We start from the raw sequence: 12,413 nt of genomic DNA on the forward strand, positions 1-12,413 counted from the left end.
ATCAGGGTTCTCCAACCTTGGCAACTTTAAGCCTGGTGGGCTTCAACTCCTAGAATTCCCCAGCCAGCTTTGCTATGGCTGGGAAATTCTTAGGCTCAATTTAGGCTGAGAAAACTTTTTTTTTAATGCCTGAAACTAATGCAAATAACACTGTCAAGCAATTTATCTTCATAGCAGCCATTCAGTTCATCTTTGAGTACTTATACCAGCATCTTTTGTTGGAACTTACAGAATTGGCAAATCCATATGTCATAAAGTCAAAACAGAAGTATTCCTTCTACTTCCTGGAGGAGAGAAAGCAAGGCACAAGTCTCAGGTTCATTCACAACCATCTTAACCAACCTTCTCTATTATGATTCAAAATACTGGGTGTTGTAGTTTCCAACATCTGCAGAACACCAGGTTAGAAAAGATTGGCTTCAGCGTGATCATCTGCACCTGTCTCATTTTGTTCATATAGCAAACTTTTTTGTTTGGGGACTGCAACGTTCTATGATAGATCATAAATTAGTCCATTACTTGTGCTAATGAATTCATACGTCATGCTGAACTGTAATTATGTGAGTGCAACTCACATGCTTGTAACCTATAGTTTATATAAGCTATGTCTTAGTATGATGTGTGAACTGAATTGTAGTCTTTGTATGAGTTCATGCTATGCAATCTTTGCTACATTGTTTACCAAATTGTTTCTTCCATTTATAATTAGTAAGATTAGTAGTACCATTTTCCACAAAGAATCAGAAGATTGTTACAGTTGAAGAAGATGATAATTTGACAACTGGTCACAAAAAAGCAGTGTTATTTATTTATGAAACATGATTTATTCATTCCAGTTATGTACTGATGTGAATAATATACCTAAGCAAGTCTTACTATTAAAAATCCGTTGTTTATTCCTAATTTCAAAATGTAAAAGTAATATTTTAACATGGCAATATACAAATAATAGTAATGCTGGGTAGCAACAATATTCTGCCCTCTTTTCCATATTCCATCCATATTCATTTTGTTTGATGAAAGAAAATTTGGTTCTGAGGAGAAGAGCATTTGAGGAAAATTCTCCTGGTATTCTTATAGTTACTTATTTAGTTATGAGGTTATGATGTTTGTTACATTGCATTTCAATTAACTCTTAAGGGCAGACATATTGGAAACTTCTCTTATTCTTAGTGGGAATATAAATCTGAAATGTGGAATCTCATTATACTGATAGCATTAACTCCTGTTGCTCCAATGTGTCCTTACTGGCCAAAATAAACAGGTCATTTGTGCCCAGTTCTATCTGACTATATCTTGCTCATTTGGAAGCTAATGACATTAATGGCATTGATAACACTTTTACTGCTTATTGTATTTTTGCCTATTGCAAAATAGGAAGAGTAGCTATCAAACAGGATTCATCCCATTGAACCGTAAAAATTAGAAAAATCCTTTATTCTGCTCTTTGTAGCCCATACTGTATCTGTTCTTGGACATATCCAGTCAATTCACAGCACCAAATGTAACCAATACATCAGACAGTGTTGGATCAGAAATCTTGAATTAACATACTTAACTAGAGCAGTCTACCCCAATATATTTCTAGCTGGATCAGCTTTCTAATATAACACTTAAAATATATAACTTTGCACCACCCAGGGTTTTTTTTTACTTTTCCCTTTATATCTTTTTCTTCATTAAATATTTACTAATGTTATTTCTTTATCTTTTGAAAAGATTCTGTTGACTTATGTGCCTAGATAGTTCAGAAAGATTTACTCTATTTCTCTCACCTTGCCTAAGGAATAGTGAGCAGAAATAAACTGAAATGTCATGCATTCCCTTTCTAGAACTGGATAAAAAGAAATGATGCAAGATTGCCTTGGCATTTAAATAGTGTATCTACTAGTCAACCTTATAAGAACATTTTGGAATAAACAATAAGGGGCTTTTCTCTTCCATTGCACTGATAAATCTTGGAATAACAGTTTCTGATTTATCAACCTTTCCCATCACCTTGATTGCACACAAAACCTAATGGCCAAAAATAATTTCAAAAATTCCTGCCTAAATATCTTATATAAGTCAAGAAAGAGATATTTTCTTTACTGGCAGTCACTCAACTTATACGCTGGCAGTCCCTCCGAAAGCAGAGACCTTGCTCTCAAAAGGAAATGTGAAGGGCTACCTAAAACAAATAAAGACAAATAAAGCCTTACAGCATATTTTTAAAAATGCAACTACTGGTCAATATATGCTACTGAAGCATATTTTTTAATGTGCTGGAGAAGTAGGTAGATGGAAAGTGACAAATATCGCCATGTTTGCTTGCACCTGAGATGATTTAGCCAATATTTCCCTCTTTTTAATAGCAAGGATAACAAAATATACCTAGCTTCTGAGAGTTGTTTTGTATCCATATCTGAGATCAGCAGAGTAACTGAGGAGAGAGGTTGTAACAAAACACACTGAAGGTGTGTCAGTTAACAGAGCAAAGCAGCGACAAAGATGTCACAGAAAAGGAGAAAAGGAATATAATTCTTAAGCAGCATTTTGAGAGCAGGAGCAAGTGAGAAGAAATGGGGCTGAAAAAAAATATATGCCAATTTGGTATGGAAGAAAAGCTGAGACATGTTTACTAGCTCATTTCCCCATCTTCAATCACAGAAAGGATAGGAGGTCCTAGAGATGATTCCACTTCATTCAGCTACTTTCAAAAATGCCTGCTCTATCTTTGTCTCCCATTTCAGATTAAAATTTGCTTATATATGTAGTATGCACCATGGGATTAACCCACAAATTGTCTCTGTAATTTGATGTGGAACTCAAAAGTTCATTTGAAATAGAAGCACTGGCTCATTTTAGCCTTTATGAAATCCAAAATGAAAGGTTTTTTTTAAAAACAACAACAACTGGCTGATAATGATACAGTCTGCCGGTCCTGTTAACAGTAGCCTCTTGCATTGCAATGGTTCTTCATAATGTTTAATTATATGAAATGTGAAGGCTTTATATTGTGTGCTCTCCTGCCCTCTCTGCTTGATTTCATCAGATATCACATGGCAAGCGTAGAAATGCAAAGTGCTATGAAGTCATGCCAATTGATTTGCAATGTTGTATTTACCTCCAACATTTACTCCATTAAAATAAATAGAAACTTCTGACATGCCTATTCTCATATTTAATATTGCTGATGTTTCCATTGTGTCTGTTAAATGTTATGTTCAATTGCTTTGCAAAAACTAATCTTGTTCTTGCAATGGTTGTTGAAGCTAAGGTTGGGCTTGTAGTTTAATTTAAAGATAAATTAGAGAAGCAAAACATTACAACCATGAAACTATAATCAACAGTAAAACTCATTGTCTATATCATATAATTCAGAGACTATGGCAAATGGAATACATAAAACTTACTCTTTATGCATTCAATTTAGTTGCATAAATATATACATTCTATAAATGAAGACATCTTCCCCTTCTCCCTCCACTTCAGAGGTGGGTTTCAGCAGGTTCTGACCAGTTCTGGAGAACTGATAGTGGAAATTTTGAGTAGTTTGGAGAACCAGTAATAAAAATTCTGACTGGCCTCATCCCCATCTATTGTCTGCCTCCCAAGTCCCAGCTGATCGGGAGGAAATGGGGATTTTGCAGTAACTTTCCCCTGGATTGGGGAAGGAATGGAGATTCCCACCAAGCCACGCCCACCAAGTCATGCCACGCCCACCAAGCCATATCCACAGAACCGGTAGTAAAAAAATTTGAAACCCACCACTGCTCCACTTCTGTTAGAAAGTTACTAAGGCCAGGAGCTCTGTCTCTTGGATTGTCCTCCAACTGGTAGGCTGATGATACCCAACTTTCCATCTTTTCCCCCACCACAGTCCAAAGAAGTTGTTCAAATTAGAAATTGGTGTCATTAACGGATGACAATGATGTTGTTTAATGATGTGGTGTTTAAACTAAGCTACTACAGGCTAAGCCCAAGGATTGTCTGTTTGTTTCCTAGAATTGCTAGATATAATCATGATGGCATGCAACTTACATAAAATGTACTTTGTGTGAAACTAGGAAAACTTCAGCTGGTCCAAAATGATGAGGCAAGATCTCTGACCAAGCTATAACAAGGAGCATGTGTGGTTTCCTTGTTACAAATTCAATGGATAAAAGTCTGCTTTAGAACACAGTGGATAGTGCTGATTAAGAGCAGCAAAGTTCATGAGACAAATCTGTCTTGGGGGGGGAATCACATTGTCCTACATAAAGCTGCCCAGCTTTTAAGATCCTTGGGAGCAGTGCATCACTCTCTCCTGCTATTATCACAGCTTACACTTTAAAGATAACTTTTTCAATTGCTGCTCCCAGGCACTATTGACACTTTCTTCAAGGGAATCTATGCTAGTTTCATTTTTGTTCTCTTTCTGCTAGGAAACAAGTGCATTTTTATTCAGAGAGGCTGACTTGCTTCTGAAATAGCTGAAATCTGGTTGGTATTGAGAGAAAGAGAGAGAGAGGAGAGAGAGAGAGGGAGAGGGAGATAAAGATGATGTTAGAGAGCCCCACCCCCATTGTTTTATAGAAAGGAAGTTAAAAAAAAATATCGAGGAAACACCAAGGCATCTCACAAGTCACACATGAAAATGTTAATCAACCTTCTGTTTGCAACAATAAAAACCTGAAGAAAAACAGCCAAGTTCCACAAAAACCAACAAAACCAAAACATAAAATAGACTTTAAAGGTATGCTCAGTATCTGTAAAATGATGACAAGATTAATGGGAATAAATTTAAAATCAAAATATGAAGAATTGAATGGAGTTCCATGAAAGAGGCCATAGATGGATGGCTGAAGACAAGCATCCTATATTGTAATTATTAACTGGAGTCCTGCTTGTTAACATATTAGCCATAATAAGCTAAATGAGAATTCTTAATTCAAATGTTTCATTTGAAGCAACATAGTGCAGAAAATGATTCTACTAAGGTGGTATTGCACTTTTTTCCATGATTGTTTTTGTCCCAACTGTACAAATTATCTTTTTCTCTACAATTATCACTTAACAAGCAACATGTTTTTATTATATCTGATAAGTGAATTTCTTTTGAACAACTTAGACTTAGATACTTACTACATGATTGATCCTCTATGAATTTCAAGGGTCAAAGCCTCTTTTCTGATCATTCTCTTTTTCTTCAAGCCTAGGCCATTCCACCAGAGTGCCTTAATGGCAAAGATGCAACACATTTCTAAGAAATTGGACAGGATTGAAATGTTAACTGTACAACAGACAATGTTGTAAGTGTACAATGTACACTTTCAGAATAAATTTAAAGTGAACTCTTAAAGTCCAGTGCCAGTATCATCATTACAGGTCTTCTTCTCTTTTTCTTTTTCATCATCTTCTTTCTCATAATTAGTAGATTATGAAGGCTTTTGAAAAATTCACAGCAGTTCCATTCTGTAGAAGATTAAATTCTCCAAGAATAAAAATTAGAATGGGTTAAGAATATCTAACAGAGTTTTAAGGCTTTTGCATAATACAGGCATCATAGCACTTCTGTTCACTTTGAAATGAAACTCTAGCTAGGTAAATAACTTCAGTGAGGGCCTGGTACTTTGATTCTACACTCCTATAAGCCTTCTTTTATTAATATTGCCATTGCCATTTCTCATCTATGTGCTGAAAGGAATATTAAATAATTTTAGAATTTGCATGAAAGGCCACTGAGCAACATTTTAATCAAAATGTACACCACCCTCCACTTCATATATCCCACTTGTTGAAGACAGTGCCCTTTCTTAGATAAAAGTCAATTCAAATACTCAGCAGCAACCTATGAAATAATATAGCTCCAGCCAAAGTATTAATTCTGCATAAATAAACAATACAAGCATGATTTTCAAACACACTTTTATTAAATGAATTCCAGGTCTTTGTTTTTATCACACCAGAATGGACAGATCCCACTTTGTTGATATCATCCTACAAGATTGTTCAAAGGACAAGTGCTACTTTCGATTCATGGGAAGTAATGCTTCCTCTCTATTCTAAATTGGTTAGATACAAACCCAAGTTCATTTATGATTCTTGAAACTAAATTGAAACAATTCTTGAATCTGGGCTTGAAACTATATAGAATGGCTTCAAAGGAGGACAGTGATGATGATCAGCAGATCAGTATAAAATTTGTCTAACAATCATCAAAACTGAAAACAATCTACAGAACAAGTCTTTCTGAACTTAAATTGCTCAAATCTATGAGGAAAAATGTTACAATGAAAACAAAGAGTGATGGTGAACGCTTCAAATTTCTATTGAAAAATCTATGTATAGGCAAATCAAGGAAGCTACCTATTCACGTCCATTTTCATGGTGATTTGAAGAAAATGCTTCTCTTCTGAGAAAAAGCAATACCCAAGATCTGACACCTCGAACAGTGGAGCATGTTCAAGGAAATAAAAATAAAAATTATCATAATGGCACTGGATATGTACACTATGAAAATCATTTCAGGAAACGGAATCTCTGAAACTGATATCCTCACCTATGTTTCAAAATCCAAGACAAATTGAGACATTAAGACAGTGATACGTTTATTTTTATGGACACCGCACAGAATTGCAAGATGCATGATGTCAAAAAAATTTGCAGGTGGCATTAGCTTCTTCAGAGGTAACAATATCTTTATCCTTGGATAAAAAAATCTGGACCTTTTTAAACTTTTTCTTATAATAGCCAAAAGATGAAAGACCCTCTTAGGTGTCAATGAGATGTATCATGTAAACTTATCACTGTTCCTATTGAACCTAACTGCTTACTTGTGAGGGTTATATGTTACTTCACTCCAACAAGTCTCTGATCAATCAAGATCAAAAGTGAAATAACCAAATAACAACTGTATATAAACATCATACAAGTATATAATCATGAGAGCCTTTGAAAATTACAAGAAACCCTAAAATAGTAAAAAAAAAAAATGTTTTGTTTGAAAATTCTTTAAAAATACAAGCTATTCACGAATAAAATCCAGCTGCAAAATTGTTATAACTATGATGGAAGGAAAGTAAAGAATAAAACTATGTTCTATTTTTTCCTGAAACAATCAATTCTAAATGGGCTTCTTTCCACTTATATTTTCATTCTCTAGCATACAGAAAAGGCCTTTATCTAAGATGTATAGCTCTTGAGTAGCAACATAGGAAGGAAGCAGTTGTTTCAAATAGGACCATAACAAATGAAATAAATGAAGTAGTTTATTAACTGAAATAATAAATAACAACATCATGTGTTTTGCTGTTGTGCTTTTTGATAGTTTTGTCATATCTTGTTTTATTGTTATATGTCACCTGGAATTATAATCTAGCGAGTTGGGTAGTAATAAGAAGCTTTAAAATTAAAGGAAAAAAATATCTGTTTGGTCACAGACTGCCCAACCCTGAGTTAAGATTATTATTTATACCCTAAGGTAGGTATCTCCAAACTTGGCAACTTTAGGACTTATGGACTTCAATTCCCAGAATTCCCCAGGCATGATCCACAAGTCTTAAAGTTGCCAAGTTTGGAAACCCTGGTCTACAGAAAAGGTTTGGAATGGAACAACAAAATAAACCATTGAAATTCCAATATTGTTAAAATATGCCCAGATAGGATATTTTGGACTCCAAAAGATAACATCAAATGTACAGCAGAGGCAATCTATGCCTCTGTAAAAGAAAAAAAGAGGTAGAAGGGGATGATTGTATATGTCTTGATGAAGTGGAAGTCCTATCTATTTAGTGCCTCCCTTCTTTCTATTTTTTTTTAATATATGTATGTGTGTGTATAAAGCCAAATACCACTCACTCATCATGAAATCTCCAGAACAATAAAGCCTACAAACTTGAAATTTGGCACATATGTTCCTCTTGGCTTCTAGGTGCTCACTAAGAAAGGATTCTTTGAAATGACCATCAGATCATTAGTATTTCATATACAGTATTGTATTCACATGCTCTGATGCTAAGGAGTTAGATGTTCTATTCCCCCTCCCCACCTGAAAGGGACTCTGTCCCAACTGCCAGTTGCCTTATATTAACACGTTCTGATGCTAAGGAGCTAGACATTCTACATTAAGTTTCAGGCTTTAAGTGCCAATTTATCATGCCCAATCACATAGTTTCGTAGCAAAGAACGGGTGTCAACACACACACACACACACTGTGTGTGTGTGTGTGTGTGTGTGTGTGTGTGTGTGTGTGTGAAAGAGAGAGAGAGAGAGAGAGAGAGAGAGAAGGAGAGAGAGGGAGAGGGGGAGAGAGAAAGAGAGAGAGAGAGTTTGCTAGTGGCTCCCTTCTTTGTCAGAATGACAAAGAAGGGAGGTACTACCCAACTACCTGCAAGTTTCAGGAATATTAATTCTGCATTTATATTATTTTCAAATTTTGGAACTAAATATCTAAATATTTGGAATGCCCTGCTTATATTCAGCTTGGAATGACCCATCCATTTAAGCATCCATTACTTTTAGACAACATGCCATTGCTTTTTTAATCACTGTACCTTACTTAATTAACAGTGTGAATTGATAGTCATCAAAATTAATCAAATTTAGTATGGAAATGCTTGACTCAGGAGAGCTTTGATTCATTTCCTAGTGCATAAGAGAGATCATTAATTTAAGCTAGATGAATAGAAGGGCCTCGGGGTATTGACCCAGGAGTTGAGGGAGAGTGTTCAAATACTCAGTTGTCAAGTTTTATTTATAGTGGCCATAGATGTTGATTGCAATTTTATGACTAGGAATCCCACTTTCTTTGTATATGAAACAGTGCATTGAATCATGCTCAATTGAACAGGTCCAAGGATTTTTTTTTTTACCTTCATACGAAAATGATTTGCAACTGTCTCCTTCCAGAATTTATTTTTACCTCCCAGCATACAGTATGGTATTCCCTAATGAAGTCCTATTAAAATATTGAGCTGACCTGACAGTATTTGGCTCTCTGAAACCAGACAAAGTTTGTTATGTGTCATATAATCACCAGGAACTGAACTAAAGTTTTAGGTATTCATATTTTAATATAATTAATTTAAATAATATTTACTAAGCACTTGCAAATACTGGACTATGACTTTAATAAAATATGTAGACATAGGCTGAATGGATGAATGCCTGCAAAGGAAACAGCTTTAGAGGAAACTCATTAAACCCACAGACGAATTAAAATTAAGATATAAGAATCTGCTCAGTCCTATATACTAGATGCAAGTAGGTTAGGAAATATGGCCCATCAAAATGTTTTGCGCAATATACCAATTTATATTTGAAGACTATATAGGAGAGCCTAATGATATGTGTGATTTAACCAACTTTAGAATCACACTTTTAAAATTGTATACAAATATATATGTTAGAAAGAATTACTCATGTACAAATTACAGATAGGTGCATTCACAACTGTATTTTCCAGGACAGCTGTTTTGCAAACAACATATATAAATATATATATACTGTATATATAAAATGTAGGAGAAAACTGTCCCTCTAAAAGTAGATGTATATTTGATGCAAAATGTCTGAGCAGAACATAACAAGAAGAAAAGATACTTCTTGGAAATGAAAAGAAATAGCACTTATATACTACTTCATAGTGCTTTGCAGCCCTTTCTAAGCAGTTTACAGAGTCAGCATATTTCCTCCAACAATCTGAGTCCTCATTTACCAACCTCAGAAGGATGGAAGGTTGAATCAACTTTGAGCCAGTCAGGACTGAACTTCTGGCTGTCATCAGAATTAACCTACAATACTGCATTTTAATCACTGCATCACCACAGTTCTGTTAATTAATGAAAATTAACATAATTTCCTATCCAGACCTGCAAATGTGCCTAGCTACGTAGCAAGTATGAACTACAGTATCTTCATCTGTTTCATTGTCACAAGGAATCTATGGAGTGACGAGGGCTAACTATAAGCAATATTTGGTTAGATTTTTGGTTAGAACCCTCCATCATTTCGTGTTTTATTAAATAAATAAAGTTTATGCTTCCCATCTGGTCTAGCAATTTATTTTTCTTTTTTTAATATTCATTTTTAAAAGTAATGACATCAAAAGCTAACCTATAAAGCAGAAACAAAACCAAAGCAGATTTTTTTTGAGAATCTATTGAAAATCCCCAATCCTGAATCACTTTAAAGAATTAAAAAAGAACATATGCTCTCCAATCACTTTCCTAACATTTGAGTATATCTTTGTAGTCCATGAGGATTACCGTATTTTTTGGAGTATAAGACTCACCGGAGTATAAGACACACCTTAGTTTTTGGGAAGGAAAATAAGAAAAAAACTGATTGGCAGGTGGATTGGCCTCCCGGAATACTCCCAATCAGCTATTCTCAGAGGGGAATTTTAGTAACAGGTTCCTTGATTGTGAGCTCTGTGCCTTCCTTTTTTGTTTTGCTTTTTTTTTCTGCCTCTGAAACTTCTGAAACTCTGTTTCAGAAAAAACTTTTCTTTTCTGCCTCCAAAAGCCTCCAAAGCAGCTTCAGAAAAAAAGCCTCTGAAGCTCTGATGGGGGCTTTTTTTCTGAAGCTCTGTTTGGGGGCTTCTTTTCTGAAGCTTTGTTTCTGATGCTTTTTTCAGCCTCTGAAACTTGCATCTGAGAAGCTGGGCGGGGCTACATTCAGAGTATAAAACACATCCAGATTTTCACCCTCTTTTTTGGTGGAAAAAGGTGCATCTTATACTCCAAAAAATACGGTAATTAATACATATACATATATTCACACACAACATATTTGCCAATCTTGTTTAGTTTCTTCAGGAGAACATGTATATCTCTCTGGTACATTGTATCACACAAACAAGATAATATATACAAGATGCAAGATAATATTTATCGAGTAGGTAAGAAGTGCAATACTGCCTTTCAGATATGGGTTTGCCCAATCTTGATGAGCAAGAATATCTGATAGCCCCCCCCCTTTGGAGTCCGAAATGAAGAAGCTTCTTGGATAAGAGCAAAATGTCTTTGAGGAAAAACAAAGTCCAGTTGTCTTTTGAAAAAGCACCTTCAAGACTCAATAGGACTCATTCTCTCTGAAGACTAATGACTTCTGAAACAGCTCTGACACAAATATTGCTCCTAATTTCATGGTCATCTAAAAGCTAGTAAAACTGGTCCTTTTTTTTTTTTTTAAGTCTTTCAACACTATATGTATGGGCTCATCAATACCAGAATGATTGTTATTATTTTGCATTATTATTATTTTATTATTGGTGGTCAGGGTGTTTTATATCTCTTAAAACACCAAAGGACTATTGGAACTGAAATGGTCAATAGATTTTATAAATAATAATAATGCAATTAAACTTTAGTTAATGAGCATGATTTTTTTTTCATCTAGTAAATAGTGGAAGCCATAAATCTGAAAGAAAGTAATAAAATTACATTATCATGCAACGCAGGACGGCATGCCACTGTAATATACTGCTTGCTAAATAACATCCAATATGTTCATATATTTAGGCACATTAAAATGTAAATGTTAAACAATTTGGAAGAGGACTGGTGTTTCTTCAAGCTCTTGAAAATTCATTCAACAGTTCTTGCTTTCTTTTAATCAAATAGGGCATATCAATAAATGTGTTTATCAATTGATTGATCTATATGTACAATGTTGTCTTGGTTTGCAGCTCGATTAATAAGAATGAGGAAAAATGCAACTAACAGTCAGAATTTATGGTTTTACTTGCACACTATCTAGATTTCAGTTACTCCCACACTAACCCAATTAATTTTTCACTTTTAAAACGTAACAGGCAATTGATAATGGCTACAATTCAAATTATACTTATACAAAACTAGACTGTGACTCATTGAAACCAAGGGGCTTTAACTTCTTTCACTTCTGCTCATTTTGCTTCATTCATGTTTTGCTTCATTTTTTTCCCTAACTTCCCCAAAATCTTTATAATACCTTCAACATTGACTAATTACTTATTACGCACATTATCATTGTTATTGAGAATCATGATAAAGCAGCTTGAATTCAGAGAAGCAAATAAGCAAATATTCCACACTGGCTCAGCACTATCAGCATTCTCCAAAGAAAATTATTTAAATGTACGGCATCCTCAATTTACAAAGCTTCGTTTAATCATCATTCAAAATTACAACGGTACAGAAAAAAGGGACTTGTGACTATTTTTCACACTTACAATTATTCCAGCATCCCTATGGTCACATGATCAAAATTCAAACACTTGGCAACTGACTCGTATTTATGACAGTTGCAGTGTCACAGAGTCATGTGATCACCTTTTGCCAGCTTCCGACAAGCAAAGTCCACAGGAAAGCCTGATTCACTTAACAACTGGGTTTCCAACTTAACAACTGCAGTGAATCATTTAACAACTGTGGCAAGAAAAGTTCTAAAATGGGGTAAAACTCAC

At 34.8% G+C, this 12,413-nt stretch overlaps 1 protein-coding gene across 7 annotated transcripts in view; it reads right to left on the reverse strand.

Annotated features, from left to right (window-relative positions):
- The window catches only part of NXPH1 (neurexophilin 1), a 186,948-nt gene that overhangs the window by 2,695 nt on the left and 171,840 nt on the right, over positions 1-12,413 (reverse strand). The window lies entirely within an intron of this gene.

This window comes from Pantherophis guttatus, chromosome 4 (genome assembly GCF_059756535.1).
Source record: "Pantherophis guttatus breed Tessera chromosome 4, ASM5975653v1, whole genome shotgun sequence".
Classification (NCBI taxonomy): Eukaryota; Metazoa; Chordata; class Lepidosauria; order Squamata; family Colubridae; genus Pantherophis; species Pantherophis guttatus.